Source organism: Nyctibius grandis, chromosome 12, assembly GCF_013368605.1.
Source record: "Nyctibius grandis isolate bNycGra1 chromosome 12, bNycGra1.pri, whole genome shotgun sequence".
In the NCBI taxonomy this organism is placed as follows: Eukaryota; Metazoa; Chordata; class Aves; order Nyctibiiformes; family Nyctibiidae; genus Nyctibius; species Nyctibius grandis.
In genome coordinates this window covers 14219235-14234755 of record NC_090669.1, presented here as the reverse complement: position 1 = coordinate 14234755, position 15521 = coordinate 14219235, and the positions used below count along the sequence as shown (strand labels likewise).

The 15521-nt window shown below is 36.8% G+C and overlaps 1 protein-coding gene across 1 annotated transcript in view; it reads right to left on the bottom strand.

The window, feature by feature from the left end:
* The window catches only part of CDH11 (cadherin 11), a 226727-nt gene extending 212615 nt beyond the window's left edge, over positions 1-14112 (bottom strand). Inside the window, exon 1 of the mRNA XM_068411535.1 lies at positions 14028-14112. The gene's annotated coding sequence lies outside the window, so the exon portion shown is untranslated. The remainder of the gene's footprint in view (positions 1-14027) is intronic.
* Positions 14113-15521: the final 1409 nt, after the last annotated feature.

The following is a 15521-nucleotide window of genomic DNA, read 5'->3' as shown; positions in this document are numbered from 1 at the left end:
AAATAAAGTAATACTCAGAGGAGAAAAACTTGAAATAAGGGATGAAAGAGACAGAGAAGACACTATCACATTAGTATCCAATTATTAACCTACACACAAAGGAATGAGAACAAGAATATGGGGGTAAAGTCCTAATCAGTAGAGCAGCTCAATCCATTGAGAAAGACACTAAGGGAATGAAAGAAGGACCTATGTGAGGAAATCAGAGAGGAAGGACAGAATAAACAAGACCACAGAATTCAGCAACAGGAGAGAGGTGCTGTTTTAAATCGAGTGATTCTTAGAAGAAAGAGTAGAAAGTGCAGGCTAGAATACATGCATATTTATCAATTCTCCTCCAATACCAATATAAGAATTATAGCTAAGCTTCCCTTTTACTTTTTTAAGTAATTTATTTTTCATTGAAACGTGAAAACGTAAGATGGAACTGTAGGAAGGCTGTGTGCCTAGTATGTGGTATTTAATCATCCTACCTTTTGACATTGTAAACTTCATTATATCACCATATAACCTTGTCTAGTATCATTGTGTATTAGTTTCTTCTCTCAATAAAAGAACTGTCCAAGCCAACACTGAGCCTGAACAGTCTTCATGAATTTATGCTGACCAGCCCAAAATGAGCTACAGGTGCTCCTTGCTCCCCTCTTAATTATGCATGGTGCTGCATTAATACATCTTCAGCCTCCTGATGCTTCCAATATTTCTTAGGAGCACACAGACTTCAGTACTCTCCCTGCACATTTGGTCTAATCCTTTTTGAATAATACAGTTATTTTAGTTTCTCAAACATTACTAATTGAATAATCCTATCCCTTCTGTTACATACCTGTGTAACTTGTTCAGAAAGAAGGGGAGTTCACAAGAGATTTCACATGGAAATACACTTTTGGAAAGACTCACTGCTTGATGGATAATCTTTGCCACAAAGCATACTAGCCAGTTACCACACAGTTAACACATACTCATCAGCTGGAATATAACGGAACTTGACACTACAGTAGCTTCTCAGAAGGTAATATCCAAAACACAGACTCTGAATAAGACAACATATAGTAGAAACAACCAATGAGAACAGAATTTCATGAACAGAACAATTGCTCCAAAGAGTGACCTAGTCTCCTTTGCAACCTAGCTTTATCATCTGTGTCAGAGTTGTTTTACACAGTATATCCATATCTATGACATCTATTTCCATTAAAAAGTTACTTCTACTTGATCTTCTCTGGACAGAAGTCTGACCAACCTGGTCTAAACTTTGAGGCTAGCCCTGCTCCAATCAGCAGGTTGGCCTAAGACAACATTCAAAAGCACCTTACAATGAGAAGTATTCTGATATACCAGACAAAATAAACAAAATTCACTATGTTTCAACTTCTATAAATAAAACATTGATGATATATGTTAATCTTACCTTATAATATCAGTGTTAAAAAGGGCTCAAGCCTATTAATCACTGTTGAATACTGCAAATTGAACAACAATGTCAATCCATTTATTTTCATCATCATTATAACTGTTTCCGAGTAAAGTGCATTTTAGGTTTTTTTTTAATTATAAGACAAGGCTATTTACCAGATTTTTTTGTTTTGTTTTGCTTATACTCTACAAAGTACTAAAGGAACATAAGACAGTGGAAACAAACCAGATTCTCGATGAGTTTAATTTACACGTAATATTTTCATGGTGTTATGCTAGATGAATTTAGCATTAAAACAAAGGTAGGAGAGCTCATGCACTCATGCAATAAGGCATAGGGAATTACTTTTGACTAGCTCACTGATATCCAAAAGAAAGTAATTCCCAAGTCAAGTTTTTAATCTGCTGTCCACACCTGTATTCTTGAAGTTTTAATGTGTCATAAGAAACAGTGTAATAGATAATCACTGACTTGTAGCTCATTCTTTCCCCAGCCCTTTACAAATCACTGCCAATAACAAGCAGCGAAACATATTTAGAAACACACAGATTATGGTATTGATCCTCCTCTCACACTGGATCACAAACATCTTTCTTCTACCTCGATAATCTTTCTGTTTGAAATGTGCTTAAATCCACTTCTATATGCTGCTTTGGTGACTTCACTGAAAGGCCAGATAGAGTAAAAAAAGCCCTGTTATTTCAATAATACCCCACTATTTTTTTTTTCCAAACATTCACATTGAACGTGACTGCTTTACACAGAAAAATCAGTGAACACCCAAGTCATTTAAATACAACAGCAATACTACTGCTGTAGCACCCTTACAATACCAGGTGTCTGCATCAGCAATTGCAAATTACTTCAGTTCTTTCCAACTTTTTTCCAGAGTTCTTCCCACCTCAAGTGAATCTGTCTGCATATTATTACTGGAAAGGAAAACACCTGTATTTCTCCAACAAACAACTTATAATAAAAATATATACACATATATGTATATGTTAGGATAACAGTAAGTACATTACACCTGAAATTAGGCCAGATTAGCACAAAAGGTTTTGAAGAACAGTATTAAAATGCAGTATTAGAGGTAAATAAAATAAGAAATTACTGAGCCTAGCTAGTATGTACCTATGAATCCTAATATAAGACAGTTGAATTACTGACTACAATATGAAATTTATTGTTTAAGCTATCAACAATATTAAAGAAACAGTGTCAGATAGCACAAAACTTAAAAAATACCTCCAAGAACCATTAAAGGCTAATAAAAAAACTGTTTTTTTGCAGATTATGCAAGATGGCCAAGTGTAGACTACAAACAAACAGAAATACATATTAAAAAGATATACTGAAAAGTCAACATTGCCTTGTAAAAAGGGAATAAACCTGTTTAGATTTTATCATCAAGGGAAGATATTAGTAAGATATTGAATAACCTGTACTAGGGTATTTGCTGTTCAACATATTCATACATAATCATGAAAAGGGTATACAATAATACGACAAGAGTTTGCAAAGAAAGAAATGCTGCTGCTCTGTATGTTAAAATTTCAATCTTATTTTTGTGTATGAGTTTTTTTTTAAATTATGACTGTCACCTCACTGAAGAGCTACAAGAAGAAATATGACTTTATAATACAACGGCAGGTGAAAATTAATGTAAATAAACACAGACTAATTGTTTTGTGAAGAACCAGCTTCTAATTTTGCATAAAAAGTAATGGACCCTTAACACATTTTGGAAAAAAAGAATCAATAGTTATCAACTGACAATTTTAGTACCTGTCAAGATGTCACACATTATATTAGGAAAGGAATAGGGAATAAAACACAAAGCATCGTTAGGCTTCTAACCATGGTGTACCCACATCTCAAATACTGCATATAGTTTCATCCATCGCCACTCAGGGAGATTACAGTGTAGAAAAGCAGAGTACAGAAGAATGCAGAACAATGAATTGATCAGAGGAAAGTAATGGATTTCATAGAAAGAAAAGTACGTGCAGTAATTTTGGAAAATAAGTGGCTGAGAAGAAATATGATAGAGGTCTATAAAACGATGAGTAGTATAGAGATAGTGAATAGGCAATGATTTTTAATTATTTGCCATTATTCAAGACATAAGTGGTATAAAATGAAGTTATGAATAAGCCGTTCAAAACAACCAAGAAGGACTTTTTCTTCACAACTCGTAATTAAATCATACAGCTCATTACCCCGGCGTCTGCCAAGAGTATCAATTTTTTCAAAAAGAATTAGATAAATTCCTGGAGGGAATGTCCACCCTCAAAGCACTAGAAGCAACTACTCTATATATTACTGGAGATGAAAGAATATAATGAAAAAGGCCCAATCTGCAGATACATCTACAGATGTATCACGTCCTGACATCTGCCCTTGTCCACACTGGAGACGGGATGCTGTCCTACATCAGGGTTAACCCCACGAAGCAGAACTTATGGTCTCCTCAAGTAATCGTCTAATCACATGGCAAGCCCTCAAGTCTCTTATCTTATAAAAAGTTGGATAGGGAAAGTAAGCGAGCCTTATAGTGATATGATTGATTTCTATGACTCTTAAGCTTAGATTGTCCTACACACACAGAAAATACTATTTTTTGCTCAGAATTATGTCACCTTTCCAAAAAAATACAGTGCCATCAACCTGCTATGATACAGAATTTTCTTCAACAGATTTAAGATGACTTCAAGTCCACAAGCAGTTTGAGATGCAACCTAAAACATTTTTTTTAAATTTAAATTAAATATCTTTGTATTAAATACCCTAAATATAATGGGATTTTTGGGGCAACCTGAATGAAACAGTTTGTAAAAACTAAAAAGGGGTTGCAAAGGCATGAAAAACCCCTATGTTCTTATTTCACGTCACTGTACATGAAAACATACATTTTCACTAATTTTTTAGATAGATGGGCCGAGACCAACGGCATGAGGTTCAACAAGAACAAGTGCCGGGTCTTACACTTCGGCCACAACAATCCCATGCAGCGCTACAGGCTGGGGGAAGAGTGGTTAGAGAGCGGCCCGGCGGAAAGAGACCTGGGGGTGCTGATCGACAGCCGGCTAAACATGAGCCAGCAGTGTGCCCAGGTGGCCAAGAAGGCCAATGGCATCCTGGCCTCTATTAGGAACAGTGTAGCCAGCCGGTCTAGGGAAGTGATGGTCCCTCTCTACTCGGCACTGGTGAGGCCGCACCTTGAGTACTGTGTCCAGTTCTGGGCCGCACACTTCAAGAAAGATGTTGAGGTTTTGGAGCGAGTCCAGAGGAGGGCGACCAAGCTGGTGAAGGGTCTGGAGGGTCTGTCCTACAAGGAACGGCTGAGGGAGCTGGGGTTGTTTAGCCTGGAGAAGAGGAGGCTCCGAGGTGACCTTATTGCAGTCTACAACTACCTGAAGGGAGGTTGTAGTGGAGTGGGAGTCGGCCTCTTCTCCCGGGCAACTAGCGATAGGACAAGAGGACACAGCCTCAAGCTTCGCCAGGGGAGGTTCAGATTGGACATTAGGAAGAATTTCTTTTCAGAAAGGGTTATTAGACATTGGAATGGGCTGCCCAGGGAGGTGGTGGAGTCACCATCTCTGGATGTGTTTAAGAAAAGACTGGACATGGCACTTAGTGCCATGGTCTAGTTGACAGGGTGGTGTCAGGGCAACGGTTGGACTCGATGATCCCTGAGGTCTCTTCCAACCTGGTTGATTCTGTGATTCTGTTTGTCTGCAAAACTGAAAAACCTCTTCATTTGTAGAAATTAGCTAATACTTGAGCAATAAAACAGTCAAACACTTTGATTACTGACATTACTATGACTTCATCCTCCACTAAGGCAAAATACAGTTCATCACTTAGTGTTACCACATTAAGCTTCCTACAGGTAACTCTCCCAAAAAAGATTCTCTCAGCTTGCAGTGGGACTGTTCCTTTTCTGATCAAGAGTACAGGAATGGACCATCTATGCACTAATATGAGAAAACCCTACTAATAGTACAAGACCATAAAATAATCTGCTACAGCTATATACCAGACGCCTAGACTGCAGAGCTATCAATTTGAAGACTAATCCAGCACGGGATGAAGTTGATGGATCTATAACTAATAATATTTCACTCAGTTTCAGCGCCTGCTGCCACTGCCGCACTGATAATCTCCTCCCAAAACAATCAGCTGTGGGAATATTGCACATCTAATGATGCACTATTGAATCACAACTATATCAAATACAAGGAAAGGCTGACTGGGCTGTCAACTTCTGCCATTTGAATGAACAGAAAAGGGAAAAGAAACATGATGGAAAAAGGAAACAAAAAGTGTTTGCTTCAATGAGGTCTCTACAGCACTTTTCTTTAGAGGCTTTTATTATGATGACCCATTTATTGATAGCAAATCTTGGGAGCTCAGGAAATGGAGATTAATTCTGGGAATTGTCTGACTCAAATTTCTTGTTCTATTTTCTCCTCCTTTCCCCCACATTTCTAGTCACTACTTTGGTGTTTCTGTCAATGACAAAAAGATTAAAGTAAACTAGAGTGCCTATTTTCCAAACTCACTTTGATTCAAGAAGATAGTAAGTACTCCCAAAAAGAGAAATCTAACAGATTAATTAATGTCCTTATTCATTAACTGACTGATTGTTCTAACAAAGAAAAGATTTATACCATCATCATGTAGTGATATTCCCTGCAGTTAGCCTGTTATTGAGGAAACTCAGCAAGATTAAGAAAATATGCATAAAATATATTTAAAATCCACCCAAGAATAAGACTGAGATAAAAAAAATTGATATCACTGGTTCTTAATACACTCTTTAATACTATAGTATCCAAGACTCTAAAAAAACCCTTTAACAGCTTTTTTGCTTCTTATGTAAGCTCAACACTAGCAATATATTAAATTCACACATGGTAAATTCAACATGGGTTATTAAGTAAGAAAAGTGCATAGCAAGTCTAATTGGGCATTTATAAATAATTTTAGATGTGCTTTCATGATCAAACAACGCAGTATAAAACAAACATTTAAAACTTATCTCAAAACATAGCTACTCTGATAAGTATAATTTGGAAATCTTTAATGAATTCACCTCAATTAGCCTTTAATTAAATAGCTCATTAAAAACTGATTTGAATGTTTCTCAAGAAGAAATCCTTGTTCAACTGTTACAATAGAATAGGAAGTCAGTGAACGTAAGGTTAAGCACACATTTTGGAACAGTCTGGAAGTCATATTGTTACGGGGAAAAAGCCCTCAACTACTTATGACATCCAATACAAGATAAACTAAACACATGACAGAGAAACACTAGAAAACATAGGGATTGTTTTGGTTTGTTTTAATTCTGTTCAGAAGGAAAACAGAACTAGTAATGAACTAATCCCATCTTGAATATGTGTCAGCTATCTTCAAAACCGCTTACTACCAACTCTGTTCTAGCCTATACTTCAGAAAAACAATGGTTAATTTTAACTTCTCTTTTCAGTGGCAATATCATCTTACAAATTCACATACACACAAATATAGATGCAAGAGCAAACACACTTTCAAGGGTGCTTGAAAATTATTGCATAACATTGAATGTGACTTACACGCAGGAGTCGTGCTGCAGTAGCCATCATGGAGATATGGGGAAGGAAAGCTCAGTGCAGAGGTACAATTTTTTTATTAAACTAATTGATCAGATCAGTGGGAAAATTCCCCTAATTGCCCAAAATGTTACTTCAGTTAATCTAACAAAAGATTTTTTTTTCCTCTATGACCTTCACTTCAAATACAGCTCAAGGCTTTCCACTGTTTCAGGTCAAGTTAACATGAAAACTTTGGTTAGCTTTGAAATGGGACAAAATCAAGACCCAGAGAGAGGAACACAAAAGAGTACAGCCGGGCTGGAGGCACGAAAAATAAAAAGTAAAAACATACCTTCATACGCTACTTTAATAAGTGCACAGCATGGAAGCACTGTTTCCCCACCCTCCACTGAGAAGGAAACTAATGCAGGGACAAGATTGTGTCATATTGGCATGGCCTTGTGTGGAGAAGGATGTTTTGTTGCATTACCTGGAAGAGGTCACCGAACAGTTGCACTAGAAATTGTCTAAGTCTAAGCCACATTCTGTTATTCACATATGTTGCAAAGTATACAGAGCCAAGAAAATCATTCTCCATCCACAGAAAAACAGCTTAAGAGCAGTTTTTGCCTGTAAGCTCCTGCATGGTGGCTTTAGGCATGGTCTTTTCTTCCCACTGTACTGCTATGCTCCTACAGAAAGGTCAGGAAGAGACTAGCCTCAAAACAAGAGTTGACAGCAATTCAAAATCTTCACATGCATGAAGTAGCAGCATTATTAGCATATAAATCCAATACAATGCAAGAGTAAACACTAATAATATTGTTGCAAATATTAATAATTTAAATCCAATAGAACAAGCATCTCAAGAATGCATATATATATATATATGTTATGAACACCACTAATTCAGCTGAGTCTAAAAATACATTTTTGAATTATTTTGTTTTGTTCCAACAATGATTAATACATATGGATAAACACTTAGCAACTTATTCACAATGAAATAAGTGGTCACATTCTAGGTCCTCTAAGCAATCGATAACTTTTAACCAGTATGTGCACTTTCTTCTCTATATATTGGAATTCACAAGGGCTCTCAGAGGCACTCAGGCTAGAGAAACAAATGTATTATAGTAAATATCAAAGACCGTTAAGCACAAATACATCACCTCTGACTCAGAAAATCCATGGATCCTATCAGGCTGATGAAAAAAGCTGAGGAAGTGCCGATGCCTTACTCTTACACTACTTCCTACAACTCTCCTGATCACTGTAGGCAGACATACACTGGGGTCTGATACAGTCCAGTGGTCTCATTTGCTATTTGGAATAGAAACAAATGCCAAATACTGTATTTGAGCAGAGACAAATAAAAATAATCAATTGACAACATGCATTATTTCAAGAAGGTCAGTGCTACATGGCAGACTAACCCGCCCCCTACATGACAGGCTCTGCACACTTCTTGCATCCACAGGAAACATTCCTCGAACTCCAGCTCAGTGCTTAAACAGGACTGTCTTGATTGTATGCTGTTCCCATGAAAGACACTCACACATATGGTTCTTGCCATTTCACTCTGCAAAGAGCGAGAAAAAAAGCCTTCAAGGAAGCACTTTCCTTCTCTTCTTGTCAAGGCCAAGATTAGCATAAACGATGTATCACACTGCTCACAGAATTCACCTTCCCTGTCCTTTCCTCCTCTCTTCTCCGTGTCTGCTGCATTCAGGGAACATCCAAGAGCACGCAAAAGTGCTTGCAGGCAGCATCACTTTGCAGCAATTGAACCTCTACACTACAACAATCCTGCAGATTTCACTTTTTTCCCCTGAGGGGTTAATTACTTTAAAATACTTTGTATATATTTGATATTTTCCTTTTTTAAAAGATCTTCAGGTAGATATGTCAACAACTTACCTTGGAAACAGGAAAGGAAATTGATTGTTAATATCAGAAAATTACCTGCCATCTGGATAGGCTTGACAGAATAAGATGTAAAGTTCAGAAAGAAATTCACAGTGCTTGATCATGAGATTGAGCTCACTCACTCAGACATTGCCATGGATTTCTTTATAAATCCCTAAAATTTCATCAAAAATGAAACACCCTATGAAAAGTAATACAAAGCACAGGCCAGTCAAACTAATTCTAATGAACATGACTTTTCCCAGTAATAAAAACTTTAGATTACAACATGCCCTTCTCTAAGTGCACTTCATATAGAGAAGTCAGTTACATGACTAACACTACCATCGGCTACGATGAACATATTCAAAATTGTGTACATGCTTAGTTATTTTAATCCATGTTTCATTCTACTTGCAATTCTGAAGAGCTGTAGTCAGCTGTGCTGACAGTAAATCCATGCTGAGGAGCTTTTAACATAGACACACAGCCCTCCCCCAAAATCCCCACTCACAACAATAAAAGGCTAAAGAGATTATGAAAAAAAAAATAAAATCACAGAATGGAAATGACTTTAAGACAAAAATTGGAGAAGCAAAGGAATATTCTTGACTCTTCTATGCCATAGAACTATAGAATAATCTTATTTTGTGACTTTAACAGTGAATGAGCAAGATGACAATCAAAATATCTGATAAAGCAGAGAGAGGCATAGATCAGTAACCAGACACTAAGTGAGAATCTATATTAACCTTAGGACCTGAGACAAAACCTCTATCTACAGCTCTCCAAACACAAATCTACAGGGAAAAATGGGCACAAAACACAGCAAGTTTCAATACCCTTAAATCTACCATATCTTTCCTTTTCATAAAGCTGTACAATAATTACCATTTTAAAATATTTTAAATCTGTGAATTAGTTTTCATTTATCACATACTTTTTTCATCCAATGCACTTAATAAACACATCTGCTGCTCTGTTTACATAGGATGACCATTTGACTCCACACCTTCCCCAAAAACACCTCTTTCTGTCAGAGTTTTGTCCATGAGGATTTTGGATAGTTTAAGTTTGCATTTAAGTATTTTAACTCCTGAACAGAAACAGAAGCTTCTGCAAGGGAAGATGCTTTCATGACTGCATTTCACTTCAATCTGTTTTGTGAATGAGCTCACGCCCAGAATAGAAGCTGATATGGGGTAGGTGGTGTTTGGGATGGGAGGACTGTAGCTGTAAGGTCAGAAAAAGCAGGCAGAAAAAAAAAAAAATGGGAAAATGGTTTCAGGCCAGGGTAGAATTCGGGAGCTTGTCACAACACACTGGGGGGCACACATGCTTTGGGGCATAGTTGCTGCTCCTATTGTAATTTCTGCTCTGCTTCCTCTTGTTAGCGTCTGATATGCAGGAAAAAAAAAAAACAACCCTACACTAGATCTATTTACTTTATATGACTACATTGTTATGTTCCTGGATTAATTAAGAGCCTATATCTATTTAGGCTCAGGTCTCGACACTCCTGGATTAATTAAGAGCCTATATCTAAATTGACCCAGGTCTCGACACTCCCTTCTTTACAAGCTAGCTCTGCTTCAAAGGAAAAGTTAACAAGGAGCAGTAAGACAGTCTAAGCAGGAGTTGTGCCCATCATTAAGAAAAAGTAGTGAGCATTTTAGGAGGAGATGTATAACTGGACTAGGAACTCACTAAAGGTTATGGGTTCTCCTGCACTTTATGATAATATACTACATGTACAGCTCATGAAGTAACCTAGGTGACATAAAATAGAATTTGATGGATAGAGAGGAACATACAAGAAGTGTGTTCCATAGTTGTAAGTCTCCCTTTACTGCAGAAATCGTGCATAATCTCCCTATTATCACCACTTTTATCTGTTAAAAAAAAAAGCCTTCCATTTATGTCTGTTAAGGGCAAGATCCAAGAAGTCCAGGCTTCATTATTCCAATACCATTTAAAAAATATCTTGAGAAATTTTATATGTGCTTCTAGGATAGGGGACTTACTTTCCAAAACACAGATAAAGGTGAACTGAATACGTCTGAACAATTGTGAGGAATCACTACACTGACTCATGCAATTCCTTCAACCATTTCAGAAACAAATCCAAATTGAGCCTCCACCAGCGGCTCTGAGATAATGCTGGAGGAACAATTTCCTTTTCCATTTCATTCTCATTTTTCATCTTATCATACATACATACACTGAAAATACATAACACTGTATACCTACATAACACTGAAAATACAGGACCACATTCAAGCATTTCTGGCTGAATTTATTAGTCGAAGCACTGAAATTTCCTGCTAATATCTTTTTCTAAATATTGTTCATCCAGGGTTTTTCTGCTTTTAACTTCATGTAATTCAGAAGAAAGATGATGAAGCATCCAATGATTATGAGTCCTGATGGTAATACAAACTAAATGGGACCCATATAACCTGAAGTATAAAGTTGTCTCCTTGTTTGTGTGTTAGTGAAATTTCATTGGCGTGAGTGGAGGTACGTTACTTATATTTCAGCTCAGAATCTGGTCACACATTCTTTTCAGAGCAGTGCAAGTAAGCCTCTTTTTTATGAAGCTTGTATACATGAGACAGTTGCCATTTTGTGAGGCAAAAAAAATCAATACAGTATGGAACAAACGGAGACACGCACATTCTCTAGTTATTGAGGTTTTATACCTCTCCTCTTTTCTTCTGCTTTTGAAATTGCTCCCACTTGCATCATAATATTCTTCATGACACAAAAAATTATATTCCTTTTCCCCAAAGCTCTGTTTAGTAGTAAACACCTCCAACAGTTCTTCAGTTTTGAAGAACATACAGTGCCTAACTGACACATCTTGGTTAAAATATGTCATGATCAAAGATTAAGTCCTCATCATGAAAAAAGCAGTTCTTTGTAAGATGCTTAAGAGGATAAAACTTTGTGTGTGACAGATGTCACAATAAAGCAAAGTGAAACTGTAGGATCCAGGAAAATATAACAGTCTCTTATTCTTCTAGTCATTGATGATAAATGGAAGGAGGAAAAGGAAATAACTTATATGCATTTATCTTGACACATCAGTTTTGGTGCATACAACAATTTAAGCACTCAGTATTAAAAAAATCTTATCCGGCCTGTATCAAATGGATTTGTCAATGCTTAGTTGAGTTATATTACAAATTACTGTTGCATATTAACATGTCTCTTGAGATTTACTTGTGTAACTGCAAGCCTCAAGGAGTGAAAATTTTACTCTCAGCATCATTCAACTCATGGCATAACAATGCTACTTTTGCTGCACTTCACTATCCCAAACTTTTACTGTCTAACACTATGCTGATGTGATTTTTCACATCAACACAGTAAGGCTACCAAGATTAAAAACAAGGTGAGATAGTGGAACCTTCGTCACCTAAACACAGCCTTGAAGGATACTCTGTTCCTTGTCCCCATCCCACCACCAAAGTTCCCATTCTCTATTCTTCCCTTCTCTTGCCTTCAGCAGGGTCAGACGCTCAGAGGAGTGAGAGCTGCAACACTTGGCCAGACACCTTTTGCATTTTCAAAATTTCTTAAAAGAGTATTTGACTGAGTAAGTTCAAAGAGGCGAAACCAAACGTGTGTTCAGTAGGCAGGCAGGTTGCCATGAAATGGCCATTAAACAAAGCCAGGTCAGGCACTGTCAGACTTCAGGTATTCAGTTCTGCTTTCTTGACGTGCAAGTGAAAGCTTTAGACATAAACTTACCAAGCCAATTTCTAATGCACAAAATTCTAGTTACACAAATACTAGCCAAGTCCATACAGGTTATAACACCTGTGTGCAAAGAACGAAAAAATTTAATATTAATTTCCTAAACTATATACTTTAAACCCTCTTTTATATATCTTCTAAGATTAGGAAAAAAAAGTTCAGTAATAGCATCAAAAGCATATGATTCCAGTGCAATATATTAACACCACTTGTGTCTGCCATTGTAAAGCCTAACTTCTTGTGTGCCTACCTTTCAGTTTTGCAGAATAAAGTACTATAGTATTCTTACATCGCAGTTCCTATAATGGGACCACTGGCCTTCCCCCGCTTTTGCAGAAAGGTGCAAGATGCTCTTTCATCAGACGAAACATATCCTGAGCTTTCTCCTACATACATCATCATGAAAATGTGGCACCTTAAGAATATTCAACAGATTTCTCACCACCCAACCCCTGAGAAGAAAATGCTCTTAGTCTGAATACCAAAAAACTACACACTTCTAATTTAACTGGTTAACTTCTCATTTTCAGTGATTTACATGTATTTCATTTCCTGATGTGCATTATTCCTGGCGCTCAGCTGAGGTGAGGCAAGGCAGATATACAATAGTTTCTCTCTTCTCAAATATTGCTAGTGATTAACTGAAGGATTAGATTTCTGGTTCTGTAATGATTTAATTTTAAAAATCTATTTGTATGTTCAGACCCCATGCTTAGGGAATGGTTTTACTTGCTAGGAAACAGATGTGAAAAGAAAACACTGACAACCCAATTACTTTATTAATATTAATGGGGCATGTGCATAGTGGCTACATTGCTCAGGTACAGCTAAACTGCATTTTCCACTGAATTCTATAGATCAGAAAATTAAAAATAAATAACACTTTGTGCTCCTTTAGCTTGAGCCAAAGCTAGAGCAGCCCCAGAGCTCCCATCATTTGCCAAGTGGCTGCAAAGCAGGGCTCAGTGGACTATTAAAAGCCTTGCCAGAAGCTGCTCTTCTGAGTTTGTCTCATAAATTGGCCCAGGACAGTCTCAAGAATTATTCCACCAGAATAGTAATATTTTATTGTCTTCTGTAGGAACTTCCAGTAACATTCTTATCCCATCATGAGCAAAGAGTAAAGCAGAACACCACTTGGTCTACTGTACTTTTGAAGTGTGTGAAATGGCCTTTATCAGCGCCACAGGCACATCACAGACTTCATCCAGCAGTTAGGGTTTCAGATCAAGACTTTCTTAGATTTGTACCTCTTTTCAAGAAACCATCAATTTCAATTTAAGAAGAGGCAAAAGTCTTTGTAAAATTAACTAAAGCAATAAAACACTTTCTATCTAGTGATATGTTTTTCAACATCTTACCTTTAACATCACCAGTTTTCCAAACGAGGCAAAACTTTCCTTTCTAATTCCTCAAAGCAGGCTGTTTCACCTCCGGTTCTGTGCAATGAAGAGCACACATGTAGTTCCTAGAAAATTTTACAGGAAAATAGATTTCAGAGAAATTATACTCGATAATACTTTCTGACATTCCATGTAAGAAAAGGTAAGAGATCTCCCTCAAATCTGGGAAAAGCTTATGTAAATCAGGATGGTTTCCTTGAAATCCAAACTACATGCATTTACATTCATAGGCAGGACCACGATTCTGATTTGAAATGTAATTGCTAAAATGCAAAACTAGCTTTGTCATTAGTTTGAAAGTAACAATTACAAGATCTAATTCAAATTTTTTAACAAATCATAATGCAATACAAACAAGGTTTGATAAACAATAAGCAAATTTTTGAAACCGCGCACACTTTTCTTACTGAGGAAGACTGCAATCCTATTATGTCAGAGATAATCCTGCTTACTCAGTTATGGAAGTTAGATGTAAATAATATAAAGCAACCACCAGACAGAAAAAAATATACTTTTCTGCATAGAACATACACAAACTTATTTATGATATAAATAAATAAAAACCAGAAAGCAATCTTGGTGAATTAGATATATATACACATAATATACGTAACATGAAATGAAAAACATGAATCAACATTTAATAAGCCTTAAATATCTTTTCACAAAACAGCTGATGTACATTCTCCCCTCCTTCCCTCCTACAAAAGCATGAAGCGAGGAAAATATTTTTGGACACTTGGTGGTTTGATCAAAATCTCCTGAAAAGTTCTCTTGTATCTCCTCCATTTCCTGTACTTTTTATCCAGCTCAACAACTAAAAATGTTGTTTCTGCTAAAATAACATAGCCTCCAACATTTCATACAACTTCAGTTTCATACTTTCAACAGAAGTAACTGTAACTAATGAAAAGAAGCACAGAATATTTGCATACAAAATAATCAAATAAATGTACAAACTAAGATATTACAACAGGTAATACCTTTTTAGTTTCAACTATATATTAATAAAATACTGTATTACAGAAATATCCAACACTATTATTAAACAGCAATGACACATGAGAAGACTGAAAGAAAGAAGGATATGTAAAGACGAAAACTAAGAAGAAAACATTGGACTCCCACAGAGTACACAGGTAACTGCAGCAGTTCTTCAGTGGGGAGGGAAGGTTGTTTTGGCTGTTGGGGGAGTACCATCAAGTTCAACCCTTTAGGGAGGAAGCTGAGCAGAGATGCTGTAGCTCTGCCACAGGATCTGGAGTCAGGCTTTGGAGCAGCTGCGTTTGAGCTGTGACTCAACCAGCTGGCTCCTATGGCCATGACAGGAAAAAAAAAACAAATCCAACACAAGGAAAAAAAAAAAAAACAAAACACAAAAAAACCCAAAACCAAAAACAGTGGCGTCTTACATTTATTTCAACTGCCAAAATTGTCATCTTCTCAGTGTTT